Source organism: Gekko japonicus, unplaced genomic scaffold, assembly GCF_001447785.1.
Source record: "Gekko japonicus isolate JY-2015 unplaced genomic scaffold, Gekko_japonicus_V1.1 scaffold3033, whole genome shotgun sequence".
Classification (NCBI taxonomy): Eukaryota; Metazoa; Chordata; class Lepidosauria; order Squamata; family Gekkonidae; genus Gekko; species Gekko japonicus.
The window spans coordinates 72,673-93,711 of NW_015162042.1; positions in this window are offsets into that span (position 1 = coordinate 72,673).

Genomic DNA, 21,039 nt, shown 5'->3' on the forward strand with positions numbered 1-21,039 from the left:
TTGTGGCTAATAGCCACTGATGGACCTCTGCTGGCAACCCTAAGCAGTGGGGGAAACAGCAGAATGAAGGGAAGGATATCAGCAAATGTCATCCTATGAGGACTTAAAACAAACACTTCACAGGAATGGTAAGTTTAAAGGGTGGACCCAGGAGCTGTTTGTTCATGGGTCAGGCTAGGGAATCATGCTTCCTGCATTTGTTTATATGTGTAATATTTGGAAAGGGGGAGCATGAATCGCACACTGAAGGGAGCATACGTTTCTCATACCAGGCCCCCCCCCCCAAAAAAATGCCTGTCCTCCCACCCTTCCAAGGCTAATGAAGTGTGCCGGGGGGCAGGGAGTATGTTTAACTAGCAAAACCAAGCAGGGATGGAAGGGTCAAGTCCTTCCCCCCCAATGTAATGGCCATGACCTGAATGGGGCCCCCATGTAGCAGTCATTAGCCTTCTTAAAAGACCCAACCACAGATCTCCCTAAATGTCAAATACATGCATAAATGGGACAATGATGGGACGGACAACATGGATTTAGATCTGAAAGCACGCCATCAATTTTTTTAGCACTGCGAGCACTTTATTGCTCATTGTTAATTACATGTATATGAATGAGTATGTATTTTATGTAGTTTTTAAATTTTTATGGTTATGCTGACTAGGTACATTGTACCGCTTCTGTTAGCCGCCCTTAGCCTGTTCGCAGGATGCGCGGGGTATAAATATAATAAATAAAATAAAATAAATAATAAATACATTTAGCACACGTGACTCCTCTGTGCTTGCTTTTTTCAGACACAATGTTACTGGATGAAGCTGCTCTGAATTCTTCATACCAAAAGGGCTCACAATCTGATATCCCAATCCTAGAAATATGCATAGTAATAAGGATAAACAGAATAGGTTGGCTCAACTGTTTTGGTGGTTCACTTGTTGTGAAGTCACCGCTTAAGAATGGGGAATAAGTTGCCACTAGCAAGTTTTACCAGCTATATCACCATGCCTTTCCTTCCCACTCGATGTGGCTGGAACCTTCAGTTAACTATGACCAGTGTTCCCTCTAAGGTGAGTTAGTGTGAGCTAGCTCACAGTTTTTTAGTCTCCGGCTCACACATTTTTGTCTTAGCTCAGGAAGGATGGCTCCAGAGCAAACTAATTCATGCAGCAGCCAAATCGCTTGCTCACAGCTTTAATGCCAGTAGCTCACAAAGTAGAATTTTTGCTCACAGGACTCCGCAGTTTAGAGGGAACACTGACTATGACTAATAATTACTTTTCCCCCCCTCCTGCCCATTTCCCAAAAAGATCAGGGCAGTGTACGCAGTTTTTCCCTCTGCCATTTTATCCTCACAACAACCCATTGGGTAGGTTAGGCTGAGAAAGAATGATGGCCTGAAAGTCACCCAGTGAACTTGGTTTGCCCCGGACCTAGCACAACTCTATGATCCCTACACTACACCATACTGGTTGTCTGGAATTTTTAAAGTAATGATCACTTGTGAAGGTTTTGTTTGTACCCAGTTGTAGTCACATTATTAAAACTTACTATAAAACATTAGGTTTGTGGAGCTGTCTCCTTCCATATGTCCCTGTGTGCAGACCACAGTTGTCAGGGAGCCATCTGCTGGCTATCCCACCACTTAGGGTCGCCTGTCTGGCACCAACTAGACAAATACAAAGGGACCTCGGTGAGACAATGAATAAACAAAGGAAACCTCACCATGCAATACCAATAATGAATTCCATAATATAGGTAGAATCATAGAATCTCAGAGTTGGAAGGGGCCACACAGGCCATCTAGTGCAACCCCCTGTTCAATGCAGGATCAGCCTAGAGCATCCCTGACAAGTGTTTGTCCAGCCACTGCTTAAAGACTGCCAGGGAGGGGGAGCTCACCACCTCCCTAGGCAGCTGATTCCACTGTCGCACAACTCTCACTGTAAAAAGGTTTTTCCTAATATCCAGACGGTACCTTCCTGCCCTTAATTTAAAACCCATTATTGCAGGTCCTTTCCTCTGCTGGCAACAGGAACAGCTCCCTGCCCTCCCCAAGTGACAGCCCTTCAAGAGAGTAATCATGTCCCCCCTCCCCCTCCTCTTCTCCAGACTGAACATTCCCAAGTCCCTCAGCCTTTCCTCATAGGGCTTGGTCTCCAGGCCCCCGATAATACTCATCCCTCTCCTCTGCACCCACTCCATTCTGTCCACATCCTTTTTGAAGTGAGGCCTCCAGAACTGCACACAATACTCCAGGTGTGGCCTGACCAATGCAGTGTACAGTGGGACTATGACATTTTGTGATTAGGATTTTATGCCTCTGTTGATACACCCCAAGATCGCATTAGCCTTTTTTGTTGCCGCATGATTGTGGCATTTATTATTGGCATCAACTAGAGCCTGGGCCTTTTCCGTCGTGGCTCCTACTATGTCAAATGGCCCTCCTGAAGAGGTGGGGGGCCTTCCCTGGAAATTTTCAGGAGGCACTGCAAGGCCAGCCTGTTTGCCAAGACTTAATTGGCAGGCAACATGCTCCCCAGAGAGCACTACAATCAAGGTCCCAAAATTGTTTGGCCCTTCTGGGCCCCCGAGAAGCCAGACTGGCTTCGATAAGGGCCAGGGCTTTCTCAGTGGCGGCTCCATACTAGTGGAACAACCTCCCAGAAGACATCAGGGCCCTGCGGGACCATTTACAGTTCTGCAGGGCCTGCAAGATGGAGCTCTTCCACCAGGCCTTTGATTAGTGAGCTGCACTTAACCAACTGAGGCTCTGGCCCCAACACAAATACCATAACTGACAGCCTGTATATGCCGATATGACCCAGACTGAGTTGCCTGCCGACTGTACCTTTATGCTACTGACAACGCACCATCGCCATATGATATGCACTAGCACTTTATGTAGTGGGTTTTTTAAATACTTTTTATATTTACATTTTATTCAATTCTCTGTATTATCTAATGGAATTTTATGTGAGCCGCCCTGAGCCTGCTTCAGCAGGGAGGGCGGAATATAAATAAAATAAATAAATAAATAACTTTTAAGTTTGGGGGGGATTTGGGGTTTATTATTTTATTTTGGTTTCACTGGATTTTTAAACTATTATTGCAAGCTGCCTCGAACAACAAGGAAAGGCAGGGTATAAATTTTATTTAAATAAATAGCTGAGGCCCCGTTCACATCGCAAATTTGCCGCGGGAGAGCCATGGATGCCGGGCAGATTATCCGTGCGCGATCATACCACCACATCTGGCAAGTGTAGCGCACCCGTGGCTTCCCTCCGAAAACCCGCAGTCAAAAAAAATACCTGCCAAGAAGTACTAGCAACCTGTTTGCCATGGGTTGCTGACGGAATCGGGTGGTGTGATCGCGCCAGCACGCAGCTATCTCCTCCAGCCATCGTCTTTGCCGCGGCTGCCAACCAACGAAACCCCACTACACTGCCATTGCGTCTGATCGCATAATCGCAGATCAAACTGCGGCGGTGCAAACAGTCACGCCTCTCCCCACACACACACACATTTTCTGGCCTGTGTGACCGGGGCCTGAATTGTTATGTTTAGTTCACTCCTTGTCCTGACTACACTCCAACTTAATGTGAGATCACCACTCTCCATCTTGTAATGAAAGGGACTAGTGATTTGTTGACACCGCTAGTGACCTGTGAGTGCAAGGCAATGGTACAACTCATCTCATCTCTTTACCTGACAGCTTTACCAAAATGTTGAGATTTTATAAATGGTAGTGGCAGGGCAGCAAAGGAGGAGAAGAATGAGAGCGAACAAGACCTTCAATGACTGCCACCTTTTAATAGCCCCTGAAGAGACATGGCCTTGTGAACCTATGAACAATAAACTTCCAGAGATTGTGACATTCTCTTATTTAAACAACCTGGATGTCTCACAAGTCATTCTGTTAGGAGGAAACAACAGTACGAAAACCAGTGCAGATCAAAAGAAGCTTTACATTACTCAGTTCACGTCTTTGGCTCTATATTTCAACAAATTGCTGAGTTACAGAGTGCACTTTCCCCTGAGATTTCCACTGAAGTGCAGAAGGGGGTGAAACTATTTCAAGAATACAGATAGCTTTGGTGTGAAAACCCCTAAAATATGCCAAGAATGCAAATACCCTCTGAGTACAGAGTACTTGTTCCTATATGCATGATGTACACAAATTTGTCAACAGCACGGCAGATTTTGGAATGGTTGCCAGGATTTCTAGGATTAAGATGGGAAGCTACTGAACCACAATCTTTGACACCAGTTTTAGGAATAGAGAAGGTGGGCACCCTAGCCACACCACATGAGCAAGGAAAGTGTGCCCACAACTCTCACAGTCCCCCTGAAACACACAGGTCCAGACATCAACTGCAGGGGTCCAAGTTATGGCCCCCTAAAAAAGATGCCCCAGGAAAGTGCTTTTAGGGGGAAATGTCAGGTGCAGATTCAAAAGTGTGGATCCTCAGCCGAGGCATCCAGTATCTAAGACTCCGTAACATATAAACCATACTTTGTAGCACTGAGAGCGATCCTGAGAGCACTGCTGCTGTACAGTTTCCATTCATTCCAGTGGGATTCTCTGCACAGGACCCATTGAAGTGAATGAAAGCCATGTGCTTGTTAAAACTTGATGTTGGCTTTGTGTCCTTGTCAGCTGTAGAATAATGGGAATAATTCAGTTGGATGTTTTAAAAAGTTGCTTCTGGCTCTGATCACACGTACTAAATAATCCACTTTCAATGCACTTTTGAATTGGAATTTGCCAGTCACACAGTAAAATCCAGTTGGAAAGTGCATCAAAAGTGGATTGAAAGTGGATTATTTAGTGTGGGAGATCGCCGCCTCTGTTTGTTTGAAAATAATATGTTAATATGCAGTGTTTTCCATTTTAAGTCATTAGTGATGCAAACTGTCTTGCATAATAAAGATTGTTTACAGTTTCTTGCCCAATCAAGTGTTTGTGGATTGAAGTGTTGATGTATGTTCATGCACCGAACTAATGCACGGGGATTATTTAAAGTATGTTCCTAAGTAAGAGACGTGCCTCTAGGATTGCTTTTATAATGGATGTTAGGACTGCCTCCTCCAGAATCTCTCCAAGTTGGGGGCAGATTAAATTTCTGGGGTCCCAGTTATGGACCCCCCCAAAAAAGGTCTCCCACATTTATACCCTCCCACCCCTCCTGAGTGTGAACACCTCTGTGTGCTGTGAGGATGTAAAGTGAGTACAAAGGGTGCTCATTGTGGGGAGAAGACGTCCTCTACCCCCTGCATACCACAGGCCTCCATCTCCACAGGCACCAAACCCATCCTGCCAGGTCACTGGAGGCTGGCCCTAGTAGGGCATCACCAAGGGTCTCAGAGCCTCCTTCCCTGATCTGTTCCTGGGGCTCTCCACAGAGGTGAAACAGTTGTTAAAAGAAGAAGAGAAGAGAAGAGATTGGAATTATACCCCACCCTTCACTCAGAGTCTCAGAGTGGCTTACAAACCTTTCCCTTCTCCTCCCCACAACAGACACCCAGTCAGGTAGGTGGGGCTGCGAGAACTCTTTCAAGAGCTGCCCTTTCAAGGACAGCTCTGACCGAACTATGGCTTGCCCAAGGTAATCCAGCAGCTGCGAGTGGAGGAGTGGGGAATCAAACCTGATTCTCCCAGATTAGAGACCACACACTTAAGCACTACACCAAACTGGCTCACTGCCCAGAGACACCAGCAGTTACTGCTAACACTCTTTGGAGAGGAGGACTCTGACCCCAGTGATTCAGAGGGTGAGGGGGGAGCCCACAGTTTGGAAATATTTCTGCACCCTCCAGCAGTGACCACTGTGTGACAGAGTGCCAGGTGTGCCACACCCATGTCCAGAGGGGCGCAACCCCCTACACTTGTCCTTTTTCATCCTCCGCAGGCACCTGAAAAGGGTGCACACCAGTGGAAAGAGTAGTGGCCAGCGGGAGGAAGAAGAGCCCCACTCTTTCTCAGCAGTGAGAAGCAGAGAGGGAGGAGGAGGCCTTTCCAAGAAATGCTCCCTGCACTCGGGGTGCTGTGGGTGGGACATCAAAGCAGGCCACGCTGCAAGAGGTCAAAATAGGTACGTGGAGGGCCCAGGAAGCAGTCACCTGCCTTCTCAGTGAGTTTGCTGTGGATGGCCAACCCTTTTCCCTCATGGAGGAAAACTATTTTATTGGATTTATATCCCGCCCTCCCCACATAGCAGGCTCAGGGTGGGTTCTATCAGATATAATAAACAATATACAGTATACAAAAATTAAAACAGTTTGCTGGCTGCATTAGCGATGGTCAAGGCTTAGCTCTCCAGAGCACAAGGCAGAACTGTGCACCTCATGGCAGACCTCTGGAGCAGCCACCAGGACTGTCAGGACATGGCCCAGGCCCCAGGAGGGGGACAATCATTCCACCAGGCTTCAAAGTGGTTTTGCTCCATGTGAAGGGAATGGATGCAGACCACATGGTACAAAATGTGGCCACCGTGTGAAACAAAATAGCCTGAGGCAGTGAGTGGACAATGGCAACATTGTCCGTGGCTACATGGTCAAAGACGCCAGTGCTAACTTGCTGGCAGAGATTAAGCATGTGTGCCTCAAGGGCATCATCTGCCTGACTTATACATTTCACCTGGTGGTGAAGGATGCTCTGGGCCTGGGGAGCACTGTCAAAGCCACCTGGGAAGCTGGCCCCCTCAAGATGCAGTCCTTGCTTTAGACCTGCTGCTGCCTGGATGCGCCTTTCCAGTGCAGCATCAAGTCTGCCCATCTGCGGCACAAAAGGGAGGGGGAGGGGATGTGGAACTCCACCCACCCCATGACTGCGCATTTGGTGGAGCAGAAGAGCATGGTGCAGGATATCACCTCCTCCATGACCATCCTGCATGGGAAGAGGAGCTCAGCATCAGCTCCAGTGACTGGCTGACCCTCTACTAATGGTGCGTGTCCTCAAGCCCTCCCAGGACACCAACAACATGCTTGGCACCCATACAGCCACAGTCTGGGGCAAGTCATCCCCCTGATTCAAAGGCTGGATTGGGTTCTGGCCCCAAGGAGATGGCTATTCCCAGATGGGTCAGGGCCTTGGCAGAGAAGTTGCAGGTGGGCATCAACACCAGGTTGCATCCTCTCTGCAATAAAGGGGAGTAGAAGCTGGCCTGTATCTGTGACCCCCCAGATAAAAGGCAGCATTGCTCTCCTAAGTGCAGAGCTTTGGCAGTGAAAGCATGAGCTCTGCAAAGAAGTGAGGAGGCTACAGGCCAACAGACGTGGCCAGAGGGAACGGCAGGTGGAAGAGACTGGAGAGGAGGAGGAGGAGGAGGAGCCACAGCCCGGCACCTCTGCGTCAAAGAGCCCAACCAGGGAGAAGCCCCACTACAGGTTGTCAGTGGAGGTCAGTGGTGGTGGGGATGTGAGGCGTGCAATGGTGCAGGGTTCAGCAGAGGTGATGGTGAGGAAGTACCTTGCCAAGTCCCCTGACCCCACCAACGCCGATCCCATGGAGTACTGGCCACACAAGGCTGTCATCTGGCCCAACTTCTCTTGTATGGCCATGAGTCCTGAGCCCACCTAACACCCAAACCCCAGCAAGGGAGAGGCATTCACAATGAAAATGTGGGTCCTCAGCCAAGGCACCAGTATCTAAGCCCCTCTGATTGGCATGAGCAGAGAGACAAGGTGGCTCAGAGCCCTGAGCCCACCTAACACCCAAACCCCAGCAGGGGAGAGGAGTTCACAGTCAGGAGGGAATGAATGAATGTGCTCTGCTAGTCTGCTTTTAAAAAGTTCCCTGCCTCTCTGGCTAACTGCCAGCAGCCAGCAGAGGAGAGGGTGTGGAGCTGAGCTGATAGATAGCTTTCTGATCCCATAGAGCAGAATGGGAACTCTGTTATTGGCAGCCAGCAGTGCCTGTTAAGCTTTGGAGGGCCCCTATTGGTGTTTCCAAGGCTGGAGAATGCTGCCCCCCCCCCGGTTGCTTGGGAGTTTTGTAAACCCTTTAATTGAGAGGAGACTGTCTGGAAATGTATCCATTCGTGAACTACCATGAACAGCATCAATGTCCATTGGAATGTTTGTGCCAGTTGCCCTTCCACAAACATCGCTTCACAGTCCATGAACCAGCCAAAATTCATGAGAAACATTAGTTCATGAGCCAGTTCATACCCATCCCTATTCAGGGAGTTTCATATTTCAACAGCAATATGAGTCCAGAGTGAGATTGCCAATGCACCTGTGAAAACAAAACCACTGGGAATTGGGATATTCCAGTTTCTTGCCAGTGTTCCATTTACAATCCACTTACCTTTACTTCAAGGACCATGAGCCTTGGTTTTAATGAATGAAAGTGACAGCTAAAAAATAAAGGAGTATTTCAAAGCCATTAACTGGACAAATATTCAGCGTTACCTGCAGACAGACAAATGCTGATGTGCTGATCGCTGAGACAATGGGCCAGTTCCTTGAAGTGCATGCACGCTATCAAAAACTTATTCTATCAGCCTGATCCACAAGCAGCTGACTAATTGGAATTTGATAAAATGAAAGAACAAAACTCGGAAGCATATAAAGTGAAGCAGATGGTGTCTCTCATCAACAAATGCTTTATAAAAGTATCCACAAAGGGCAAAGTGGAATGAACAAACAAAACAAATCCCAACCATTTGCTTTTTTTGGCTTCAGTCCACAAACTCCTCAAGTCTAAGTAGCCTCACTGAAATTTAGGTCATAAGAACTGCCATGTGGTTTCAGACCAAAGGCCCATCTAGCCCAGCGTCCTTTTCCCACCTGACAGATGCCCCAGTAGTCTTGCCGAATATAAGGACTTATCTACCTGAGATGTGTAATGCAAATCAGGTTAGGAGTCACCTGACCCAGCTCTGAGGGCCAAACTAGGCATGCTTGTTTTTTTTAGAGTTGGGTTCTCCACAGCCACACAGCCGATGTGAGGAATGGCTTTTTAAAAAATAAAGGACAGCCTGTTTGGCTCAAAACATGCCACCATGGCGGGAGGAAAAGCTCATTCCTGAACTGTTTTCCTTTTCCAAAACGATGCTGGTGTGAGCCTGATTGCTTCATGTTTTTATCAATACTGGGGATTTATGATTTATAGAATAGCAATAGGCAATAGGGAGCAATCACCAGTGTATACAGAGGTCCCACTTTTTCCAGGAGATATCAGTAATAGACACGAAGGCTGAAGTAAGCTTAAAATTATGTCTTTACTGTATTCTTTTCCACATTCAAACAATACACATACGCACACACAATTACACAGCTTCTAGGAAAATTAAGCTAAGGAAATGGGACTCATGTGACTGGACCAGCAGACACACGTGGAGAGACTCTGGCTGCAGTCCCAGAGCCTTGGGGTAGGGTGGATGGCAAGGTAGCCACAGATAAGAGTCAGCGAATATAGGGGTCATGGAGGGGGTGTAGAGAAGGAGTAGGAGCAAGAGTGTAAGAGAGCGAGCACATGGCTGGGTGTCCCTTTTAAGGGGGGGCTTGGGGGTTGTGCGAGGCTGGTCACATGTCTTGGCCCACCTCCTACTAGTCCGTCCCAAAAGACACACTATTGGATACTGGGAACAAGGGGAGGGGAATAAGGGAGTGGTCAATATTGAGAGTTAGTAACTTAGACTGGAGAGTGGCACCTGAATGAGGAGGTATGAGTCACCCAGCTAGGGCTATTGTTTCTTGATGGGCTTAGCCGAGCCTGTTGATGGGCGAGAGATTCGTTTCCAAGCAACCGTGTGTAGAACCTCTCAGTTACGTGCAGTCTTGCAGGTAGATGGGGGGGGTTGCTTGCATGTGACAGAGGGAGCTCCTCATGGTGTTTGGAGCTCTTTGTCCTTGTGCCTTTGGCATGGCATTCGACTCCTCCATGCAGCTAGGGAACTGGTCCACCTCACAGCAGGTAAGAGGGCAGGTAACCTTGAAGAACCAACTGGAACAGCAACGCAGAGGAAGACTTTCTTCTCTTAGGTGTGCATTCTCAACTGGCATCACATTGGGTCACTATGCAGTACAGTCCCTTAAGCATATGCTTGCACAGTCCATTTTTATCACTTAGAACTTGTACAGTCCATAAGAGCACATTAAGTGCCTTGCAGGGCAACACTGGGGGGAGGAATTCCACCATTTTTTTGCTGTTCCACATGGAGCATTCCGTGAACATGGAACAGCAGAAACAGGAAAATAACTCCCCCAGTATGGGCTGCTTTTAAAAAAAAGAAAAAGAAAAAAAGCCACTCCTCACAGCTGCTATGTGGCTACAGGAAATCAAAGTTGGGCCCAAGGACCCCAGACCCAACTCTTTAAAAACAAGCATTTCTAGTTTGACCCTCAGTCATATGTATCATCAGGAGACTCACATTAGAAAAGGAGGATTCACCATGGAACCCTTCGCATATCTATCAGCCTCCTCCTTCCATCCTTCAAGCCATCAAGTGAAGACATTTTATTCCGAAGAGACTAAGTTATTATAAGGAAGTAACCTGAATCATTATTTCCATGTAACCGTATTTATTCATATTTATGAAAAATTTATATAGTTCCAATGAGAGGAGCCACAGTTAAATCCATGAATTACAACAGTGTAAAACTTTTGTAGGCTGTAATATCCACGGCGTGTCATGACTGCGTAAAGCTAATGGAGAGATGCTCAGTAAGTTGCTTACCTCCTCTCATTGGGACATATTCTGTTCACTGTGGTATTAACGTGGTTTTGTGAAAGACCCTTTAGAAAAGCAAGTAAAAGAGTGCCCAAATACATGAAAAAAATAAAACGAGATAAATGTAGATTGATCAAGCTGGGTAGCCATGTTAGTCTGGCTGTAGCAGTAGAAAAGAGTAAGAGTCCAGCAGCACCTTAAAGACTAACAAAATTTGTGGCAGGGTAGGAGCTTCCCTGAGTCACGGCTCACTCATTACCAATAATGATTTCTCCATGCCTACTACCTCTCTAAGGAGCTGCGGTGGCTCAAGTGGTTAAGACGCTGAACTGCAGGCTGTGGAAGGTCGGTAGTTCAGCAGTTCGAGACCCGAGTGTGCCGCATGACGGAGTGAGCTCCTGTCTCTAGTTCCAGCTCCTGCCAACCTAGCAGTTCGAAAGCAAGAAATTGCAAGTAGATAAATAGGTACCACTTCGGTGGGAAGGTAACAGCATTCCATGTGCCTTGGTGTTTAGTCATGCCGGCCACATGACCATAGAAACGTCTTTGGACAGCACTGGCTCTTCGGCTTTGAAACAGAGATGAGCACCACAACCCTAGAGTCGGACTCAACTGGCTTTCGAGCAAGGGAACCTTTACCTTTACCTTTACTACCTCTATGCATATCATACTTAATCCAGTCATGCCCTCTATTGTAATTTGCCTGCTAATGTTATTTGACACATGAAACCACTCCACTTTCCGCTATATAAGACAGATAGACTCACATTCCAGCTGTATCTGAAGTGAGCAGCGTCTCATGAAAGCTCGTACCTTGACACAAGTTTTGTTAGCCTAAGATAAATGCAGTTATTTTGCCCTCACAGAGGCAGTTTTCCTGCATACAAGCATCTGTGGCTACTCCTCAGCCGCATGCATGGCTGTGATCACATAGCTACATGTGAATGTGGAAACACAGCTATTCCAGGGCAGACTGGGAAGTAGAGAAGGGCCTTGGAGCAACCCAAGCTGAGTCGCCCTTGCTGTGCTAACAAGCTAGTGCTGGAAAAGAATAGAGAGGTGAACAATGTCAGTCACTCCACTCTTCTCACTTTGAGGAGAAAAGCAGGATACAAATGAATTAAATAAACCATCATGACTGGCTCACTCACTGCCTCCTCCCACAACCAGGCAGCAGTGCAGGAGTGGCACTGAGACACTGGAAAACTTACTGGGACTTTGCTCTGCTTGTTTCATGTCACCAGTGGATGTCTAGGGCAGTGGCCCACTGACATGGCCCACTGGGAAATCTCCCTGTAAGTTAAATGGCCATCTACCCCCTGGAGCTGTGTATGGACACAGCTGGCTGTGACCTCTGCAGTTATGGCAGCACTTTTTTTTTCTTCCCTTCATCATTATTGTTGAATCTGTACCTTTCTACACATAAACTTGGGCCACAGGTGAAGATGGGGAAGATGGTTTCTTGCATGAGAAAAACCTCTGTGAATTGGCTTTGGGTAGAAAAGACAGACCCATGTGAGGGGGGGGGCAACATTAAGAAGAGTGATTTGTAAAGGCCAAACTAGACGAAATGGATTATCTATTTATTTATTATTTTATTTTATTTTTGCATTTTTACCCCGCCCTCCCCACAAACGGGCTCAGGGCGGCTATGACTGGATTTCCTGTAATGTTGCTCTTTTGTTTTGTTGCACAAAACAGTTCAGATCCAACCACTGCACCGCACTGGCTGAGCATCCTTCTCATTATCTTGAACATTGACTTGTGCCATTTCATGTGATGCTGTCCTTGAAAACAATCAATAATCTACCGCTTACCTTCTGAAGAATGCAGGGTAATAAGAACACATGGCCTTATAAAGGGCTGTAAGACCCACAGCAGGAAGGAAGGTGGTTTGGTAAAGTCCAATCTCATCAGATTTCAGAAGCTAAGCAGGGTTGATACTTCGAAGGGAGACCTCCAAGGAAGACTCTGCAGAGGAAGGCAATGGTAAACCACCTCTACTTCTCACCTGCCTTGAAAGCCCCTTCCTGGAGTCACTGTAATTAGGTTGTGACTTGACGGCACTTACAAACATAAGACCCATTTGGGGGGTGTATTGTAATGTTTTAATCCATATTTATATTACCTGGCTGTATTTTAATGTAAAGCACCTTGAATTCAGGAAAGGTGATGTCTACGTATTTCAATGTTTTTACAAATGACCTGGAGGAAGACATAGAGGGGATGCTTATAAAATTTGCAGATGACATGAAGCTGGGTGGGATTGCTAATTCTGAAGAAGACAGAGACAGGATTCAAAATGATCTAGATAGGCTGGAACAGTGGGATGAGACAAATAAAATGAATAGAGATAAGTGCAAAGTCTTACACTTAGGTACAAAAAAATAAAAGGCACAGATATAGAATGGGAGGGACTTGGCTTGACAGCAGCACATGTGAAAGGGAAATAGGTGTTCTAGTTGATCACAAGCTAAACATGAGCCTGCAGTGCGATGTGGCTGTGAAGAAATCTAATGCAATCTTAGGATGCAGTAACAGAAGCATTGTGTCCAGATCATGGGAGGTGGTAGTTTCGTTCTATTCTGCTATGGTCAGGCCTCAGCTGGAGTACGGTGTCCAGTTTTGGGCACCACATTTTAGGAAGGATGTTGACAAGGTCGAGTGTGTCCAGAAGAGGGCAACCAGGATGGTGAGAGGGTTGGAATCTAAGTCTTATGAGGAAAGGCTGAAAGAGTTGGGTATGTTTAGCCTGGGAAAGAGAAGGCTTAGAGGGGACATGATTGCAGTCTTCAAGGATTTGAAGGGCTGTCATGTAGAAGATGGAGCGGATCTATTCTCTCTTGCTCTGGATTGCAAGACTATGTCTAATGGATGGAAATTACAAGGGAGTCGTTACCAGCTAAATATCAGGAGAAACTTCCTAACTGTAAGAGTAGTTGAGCAGTGGAACAGACTGCCTCGGGAGGTGGTGGATGCTCCTTCACTGGACGTTTTCAAGCGGAGGCTGGACGACCATCTTTCGGGTATGTTGTAGGGCTATCTTTCGGCTATGCTCCTGCAGAGTGCAGGGGGTTGGACTAGATGACCTGCAAAGTCGCTTCCAACTCTAACATTCTATTATTCTATTTTGAACAGCTTGAAAAACATCCAGATCCATGGTACCCAGTCTCAGATCTTATGTTTTTGACTTTGCGACCTTTGGAATGTGACAACCAAACAAAATTTGGACTGCTAAGGTTAAAGCCCACAAAACAACCAAAGGAAATAAAAAGATTTCTAGTGGGATAAAGAACTCTCAGAATTGAAACTTGCTAAAATACCATTCACTCAGATCCATCATTCCATGTAAATGTAATGTATTGTTTACATGATAATGATATTTTCTGGTCTTCCTCCATCTGTTCTACACCTTCCCAGGTCACCATCTCATTAGGGGCAACAGTGAGATGGAACCGTGTGAGACTGGGAAGCTATGCCCCACTGAGAGTTTTCTTCTGTAGCTTGCTGCAGGATACATTTCACATGGTGAAGCCATCTGCCTCCTTGTCATAATCACAGGGCAATCCTACACAGACTCCCTGTTAACAATGCCATTCTAAGCAAAATTACACCTTCAAAACCATTGACTGCTTAGGATGGCACAGCTGGTCACTCTGCTGCCTGTTGCTGTAAGTATGCTCCTATTATGCAATTTCTGCATTGTTTACATGTTCTGTTTAAAGGCCTGTGCTTTGTTTCGGGCTTGTTTCAGTCCTGTTTCAGATTTCTGCTGGTTTTCCAATTTCTCCAGTCCAAAACCTATTGCACTGTTTATTCGATCTCCCATCCAGTTGATTATATTTTATTTACTCTGTGTAATCCACCTTGAACCATGAGGGAGCTAGAAAAGTTTCTTAAGTGTAAGGATGTGTCACTGGTAATCAAGATCAAGAATAATTCATACCATAGTATTCCCTATTGTCAAAACCTCCCTTGTCCAAGGAAGATTTTATTAGGGGCAGCACAACATAAATGTAAACCAAAACTCTGGAATATGTTTCCACACACCCCAGTCCAGCAGCTGCCACCAGCCCTTTGAGTCTATCCCATCTGTCAGGAGCCAAGGGGCAAGCTTCTAACCCTTTCCTGGATTTAACCAGAAAGTCAGCCCTGCAAGACTGACCACTTGCAGAATGAGTTTCCACAACAAATAGTTAACCTGGTGGGTGAGCACTATGGTCAAGGTACCTGGATTTAGACTGAGGCAGAACACCGCCAAAGATAATTAAAATACAGTTATCAAAATAGTACAAGAATATATCAAAAGAGAACTTGGCAGTGAGGAATCAAAAATAACAAACTAAATTCAAGAACTAGCAATAAAAGAAAGACACTGGTTCAAAAATTACCAGATGTTACCATTCCAGAAGCTGGGCTTGTTTCAGCAGTCAAAGTCCAAAATCAGCATCAGGCTGACAGAGTCTCTGGCCCACAGCAAGCAACTAGTAAGATGGCATCTAGCATGAAGCTTAGCTTAGAGCCAGGCCCGTAGCCAGAAAATTCTCCGTAGGTGGGCACTGGGGGACCTGGTGGGGCACGATATCACAACTGTTACCACCAATGATCCCATGTGTACATCGGGAATATTGGACTGGCCCACTATCGACGGCGCCATTTAACATCTGGCCCAGAGGACTGGCCTGAAAATCAGAAGATGACCGGAATGAAAACACACACCATCCCCTTTAATATCATTTAATACTGCGAGCATTTTAATGTTTATTGTTGATATATTAAGCATGTTTTATGCTATTTTAATGTTTTATGGTTTTATGTGAAATCGGCATATTTTGCCATCTTTTGTAAGCCACCCAGAGCCTGTTTACAGGGTGGGTGGGGTATAAATATAAGCATAAATAAATAAATAAATTTCAAAATAAATTAAAAATACAGTAAATACACCAAATTTCCAAAAGAAATTTCACTCACTCCAGAAGGCTATTTCCACATGGGGAAAAAACCCTCTCAAATAACCAGTCCACAGTAAAACAGAGATTAATTTTATTAAAGAGAAAGTGAGAGTGCTAACATATAATGAGCACACAAGAAGTCACTCACAAGTTCAATTTAGAAATACAGGGAGTAGCAGGCATAAAAAGATGGTTGGTGGGGAAGAAGTATAGCTGCCTGTCCTGGAGAGTAGAAGTTCAGGGAGAAAGGAAGTGAGGCGACCAGTGTCTCACAGAAGACTCAAGCAATTATGGGGGTGCTTTGTCACTAGGTGCCCAGTCGAGACACACAGCAATGGAGCCGGGGCTCCTAGTTACAGAAAAAAATGGGACTTGAGCACATGCTAAGCACCTGCCCCTTGAAACAATGCACTGAATGGATTACCTGGGACCAGAACAATGTGCAGGGGAGGCTCTGAGTAGAGTTGCCGGGAGAAGACAAAGATATTGTCATATTTTGCATCTATGTGGATGAATGGATTTCTTAGTGCAAATAGGAACTGTTAATGTTTCTGTTGGGATGTGGCTAGGAATGTGAGCAGTGAACAATCCACTGGTGATCCCTGATTGCTGGAGAGAAAAGGCTACCCAGTTGTGTGAATAGCCTATTGATTAGGGTGATTTGACAAGGAAGGGAAGAGAGTTTTACAGATACTGCGTACTGCCCAAAACACAAATAATAATTATTATTATCATCATCATTGTTATTGTTGTTATTATTATTTCCTTTAACTTTTACCCTGCCCTCCTCGCCGAGGCAGGCTCTAGTTCAAATCAAGCCTGAATTCTCCCTTGAAGCTAAAATGACTCAACTGAGGCTGTCATACTTCGGTCAGATTATGAAAATACAAGAGTCACTGGAAAAGACAATCATGCTAGGAAAAGCTGAAGGCAGCAGGGAAAGGGGAAGACTCAACATAAGATGGGTTGACTCAATAAAGGAAGCTACGGCCCTCGGTCTGCAAGACCTGAGCAAGACCGTTACCAATAGGGAGTTTTGAAGGTCATTGATTCATAGGGTTGCCCTAAGTCGGAAACAACTTGACAGCCCATCACACACACACACACAATCTGCCTTGTGTGTCTGTGAGAACGGTGGACTCTAAATAACTTAAATAATACCAGGAAAAAGATAGGACATTGTGAGTCTGCCCTATCCGTCTGATATTATCTCTTCTGTCGAGCAGCTGTTCTCCAGTGCCTCGAAGGCAGGGGTTGATCCCCCCCCCCCCCCCCCCCGGCCTGCTGCATGAACTCCTTTAACTGGTGGTACTGAGGCTCCTGTACAGCTGAATTAATTTGAGAGGTCTTTTCATAAAGGGAATAAGTTGGTTCATTTTCATGTCTCTGCAAAAATCTTAGGCAGTTTTATTACATTGTTTATGGTAATGAGTTACTACTCTGTTATACTTCTTACGGTATTATACTGTTTTTATTTCATTGGTTTTAATTTTGCAATCTGCCGTCAGGCTCAGCAAGGGACTATCCATGAAGTAAGTCAACGAATAAATACGTGCTTTACCACAAAGCATGTGCTGCACTGCTAGCCTATGGTCTCCGTTTTCTAAAGGCCTTGGGTGCAGGCTACCTGGTATCTTTTCCATTCATCCCACCTGATATCCACACTGGTGGGGAAACATGGCCTAGAAATACACAAACAAACAAACTGGGAGTCTCAGGGACTGAACTTGAGCTTGGGGACAGCAGAGCAGCCAGAGGATGCCGGGAGCCAAGTGATGTTAGTGGAAGATGCAACCTCCGTTTTCAGAAGCAAAACATCTCTGATTTTCTGAGGAAGCGACAACTAGGGTTGCCAATTCTGGGTAGGGAAACACCTGGAGATTTGAGGGTGGATCCTGGGGATGGTGAGGTTTGGGGAGGGGAGGGGAGGGTCCTCAGCAGGGTATAATGCCATAGAGTCCCACCCTCCAAAGAAGCCATTTTCTCCAGGGGACCTGATCTCTGTAGTCTGGAGATCAGCGACGACTCCTATAGAGATCTCCAGGCTCCACTTGGAGGTTGGCAAGCCTAGTGGCAAGAGGGGGAGTTTTGGCATCTGAGATTCTGCGCCCCCACTTGTGGGCTTTGCAGGGCATCTGGCTGGGCACTGTACACAAAAGGATGTTGGACCCGATGGATGATCCAGCCATTCTCATGTTCTTTCTGTATCACAAAAATCAGTGTGTCATTTCCTAGGTGAAAAAGCTAAGACTTTGGTATTGATAAGGTCGTCATTCCCCTTTCTGGATATCCTTATAACAAAAAATGTCCCGATTCTTCTTTTGATTTTCTTTATTTAAAAAAACAACCATTCTGGCTTGCAAAACAAGAGACGACAAAGCTACCATATATTTGATGAGTCATTCTGCAGCTGCCAACAGCAAAGTGAACCAAGTGCTTCAGTGGCATGACAGCTCTATTTATTCCATCAGCCATGTTCAAGCCTTGGCCAGGCACTTTAAGGATTCAAAGCTGTAATGCTTATCTCCACTCTGAATCTCCAATCAGACAGTTTTGTCAAACTTCTGAAACAAATGGTGACCAAGGGAAAAGCTGCTCACGGAGAACAACTCTGACCTACGAGGGGCTATAAAAGCAGCCGGCCTGAAGGCTTTAATTGATTAATGTCTGTGATTAATTTATTAAATCATTAGTCCTTCCTTGCAGATAAGCACTTTAAAAAGTTAACAGCTCACCAAAGCATCTTATTCTCCTGCCTATCCGCCCCCACACCCCGTTGTGCCATTGGGTAGCTTCAAGGGGTGGGTGTGCCAAATTATTCTTCTGGAAGGAATTCTGACTCACCCCAGGCAAGTGAGTAACAGTGAAGCTGTATTAATTTTGAGACTTCTGAAAGCCTTTTCAATTAATGAGACACTGTAGGGAGCTACAACATAAGTGGCTAGAAGAGACAGCGTGTTTTGTGTTTCAGACCCACTGCGGAGGAAATTTTCTTTTCCAGACTCTATCAGCTGAGCCCAAAGGAGTCTTTCTACCCCCGCAGTGGGTGAGGGTCGTTTCAAACACAGAGAATGAATACAGTGATGTTGTTGTAAGTATTACCATTTTGGCAAAAGAAAACACCCCTAATTCCTGCATTATTTCATTAGCAATGATGTGATTTCCCTGGATGTGTCCTAATGGAGGATTTGATCCTTCTCCACTCCTGGGGTTTCAATTTGAAGATCATCAGTCAAAGTCTTTAAAAACTGAAGAGAAGAATGCTGGGAGTAGAGAAAGGGTCCTCTCCATTCCCCAGCCCTGCGCTCAATAACTTTTTTAAAAAATGCTAGTTTGTTTTCAGTGTTGTCACACACACTAAATAATCACCTTTCAATCCACTATCCAACTGGATTTTGCCAGTTCACATAGTGAAAACCCAGTTGGAAAGTACACTGAAAGTGGATTGAAAGTGGATTATTTAGCGTATGTGACCGCAGGTGGGTGGTTCTAAATGTCATGGGAGCACATCTTGGAAAGTAAACTTTTAAGTCATGCAGACCATGGACATGAAGGAAAGCCTCAATGTTTCATGGTGCTGAAGAAGTTCACTCCCATAGTTTTCAAACATTTTCCCCAGTGGCCCCAGTCTCCAGCTCTACTGGGGAATCTAAGCCATTGGAATGAATTTGCCAGGATCCCTAAACTGAAGTGCTGCAGAAGTGCTTCTCTGTTGTTTATCCAGCACTGAGAGAATCTGACTGAGAGGTGCACTTTTTCTGGAGATGTCAGAATCCTGCAAATGTACCTCCAGGGATTTTTCTCCAATATCCATGCTTGGTGGGTACCAGGGATCCTTAAAGGAGCTATGTGGGGGGCATTTTCAGCAATCCCTAAACCTTGGGATAGCAGAAATATGCTTCCATGGTACAATATTTCCCCTCTTATTACCTGCCAACCTAGCCGTTCAAAAGCAAGAAATTGCAAGTAGATAAATAGGTACCATTTTGGTGGGAAGGTAACAGTGTTCCGTGCACCTTGGTGTTTAGTCATGCCAGCCACATGACAACGGAAACGTCTTCGGACAGCACTGGCTCTTTGGCTTTGAAACGGAGATGAGCACCGCAACCCTAGAGTCGGATTTGACTGGCTTTCGAGCAAGGGAACCTTTACCTTTTTAAGAGGGTATGCTTGTGTGCACCTTCATCAGTCCTTGCCTAACCCAGGTATGGGATCATTAAGCCTATGTATATATGATGGTGTTTGAAAGTGATATCTCAGAAAGGAAGAGAATTTCTGAGCAAATGGTTCGATATTATTGACTGTGAGGGGTAATAGCAGGAAGAACAGAGGTGATTTTAAATGCAATGCAAACAATAAAACAGTTCACTGTATAAGGAGCAAAAGTATCCAGCTGGTATCCAGCTAGGGAGAGATTTGAAGATGCCTTCTCCGTGTGCGATTGTGTGGGAAGTACAATGACTCCAGAGTTGTGGGGGGGGGGGTAGTGACATAAGAGGAGAGGAAAGGGGAGCTGCCAGAGCTACAGCTGCAGAGTTTCAGAGCTGGAGAGGAGGATGGAGGAGCAAATGCTAGATGCAGATTCGGCCATTGTAAGGTGGAAGGAATGGGGGACGGGGAAACAGTTTGGGGAACAGACAGAGGGTGAGCCAGTTGAGTGTGGAAAGTAGGGTGGGAGGTCTTTGACTAAAAGCACTTTAGTAGGAGAGCTTTGAGGACAGAATGGAAGTTGCCTCTTTAGTACTGGGGATATGTATGAGTTAATATAGCAGAGTTGCACAGTCATAGAAGTGTGTGGCATTTCATGCAATAAATAAACTCCCCAAAAAAGTATATTATGAAAGGCAAAACTTACATTTATTGAGGTAGCTTCAAGTTCACATCCATACTGTAGTCAAAAGAAGAGAAAGAAGCCAGACATGCTGAGTTGCCTTCCCCCAACATGTAGAGATGGTGGAAGGGGTGTGACCATGATCATAGCTGGTAGCAGGGGAAGTTCAAAAGCGGAAAGGGAGAGTGGGTCAGTGGGGTGGGGGTATGGAGGAAGAGCTAGGCAAAGAGTGGGTGAAGCCAGGATTATTAGATGGAAAAGTTTTAAGGACAGAATAGGAAGAGTCGGGTAGAAAAGCATGGAAAGGGAGCCAACCGATGCTGGGCTCTTTAGCAGGAACTGCTCAAGGAAAGGGGGAGAGGAAGGGTTGGTTGGGGGAGGGAAGAGAGGCTGGAGCTTCAGTGGGGTATTCGATGTGAGTGGTTGGAAGCAATGTTCCCTCTAAGCTGTGGAATCTTATGAGCAAAAATTCTACTTTGTGAGCTACTGGCATTAATGTTGTGAGCGAGTGATTTGGCTGCTGCTAAATTAGTTTGCTCTGGAGCTAAGGCAAAAATGTGTGAGCCAGAGGCTAAAAAACTGTGAG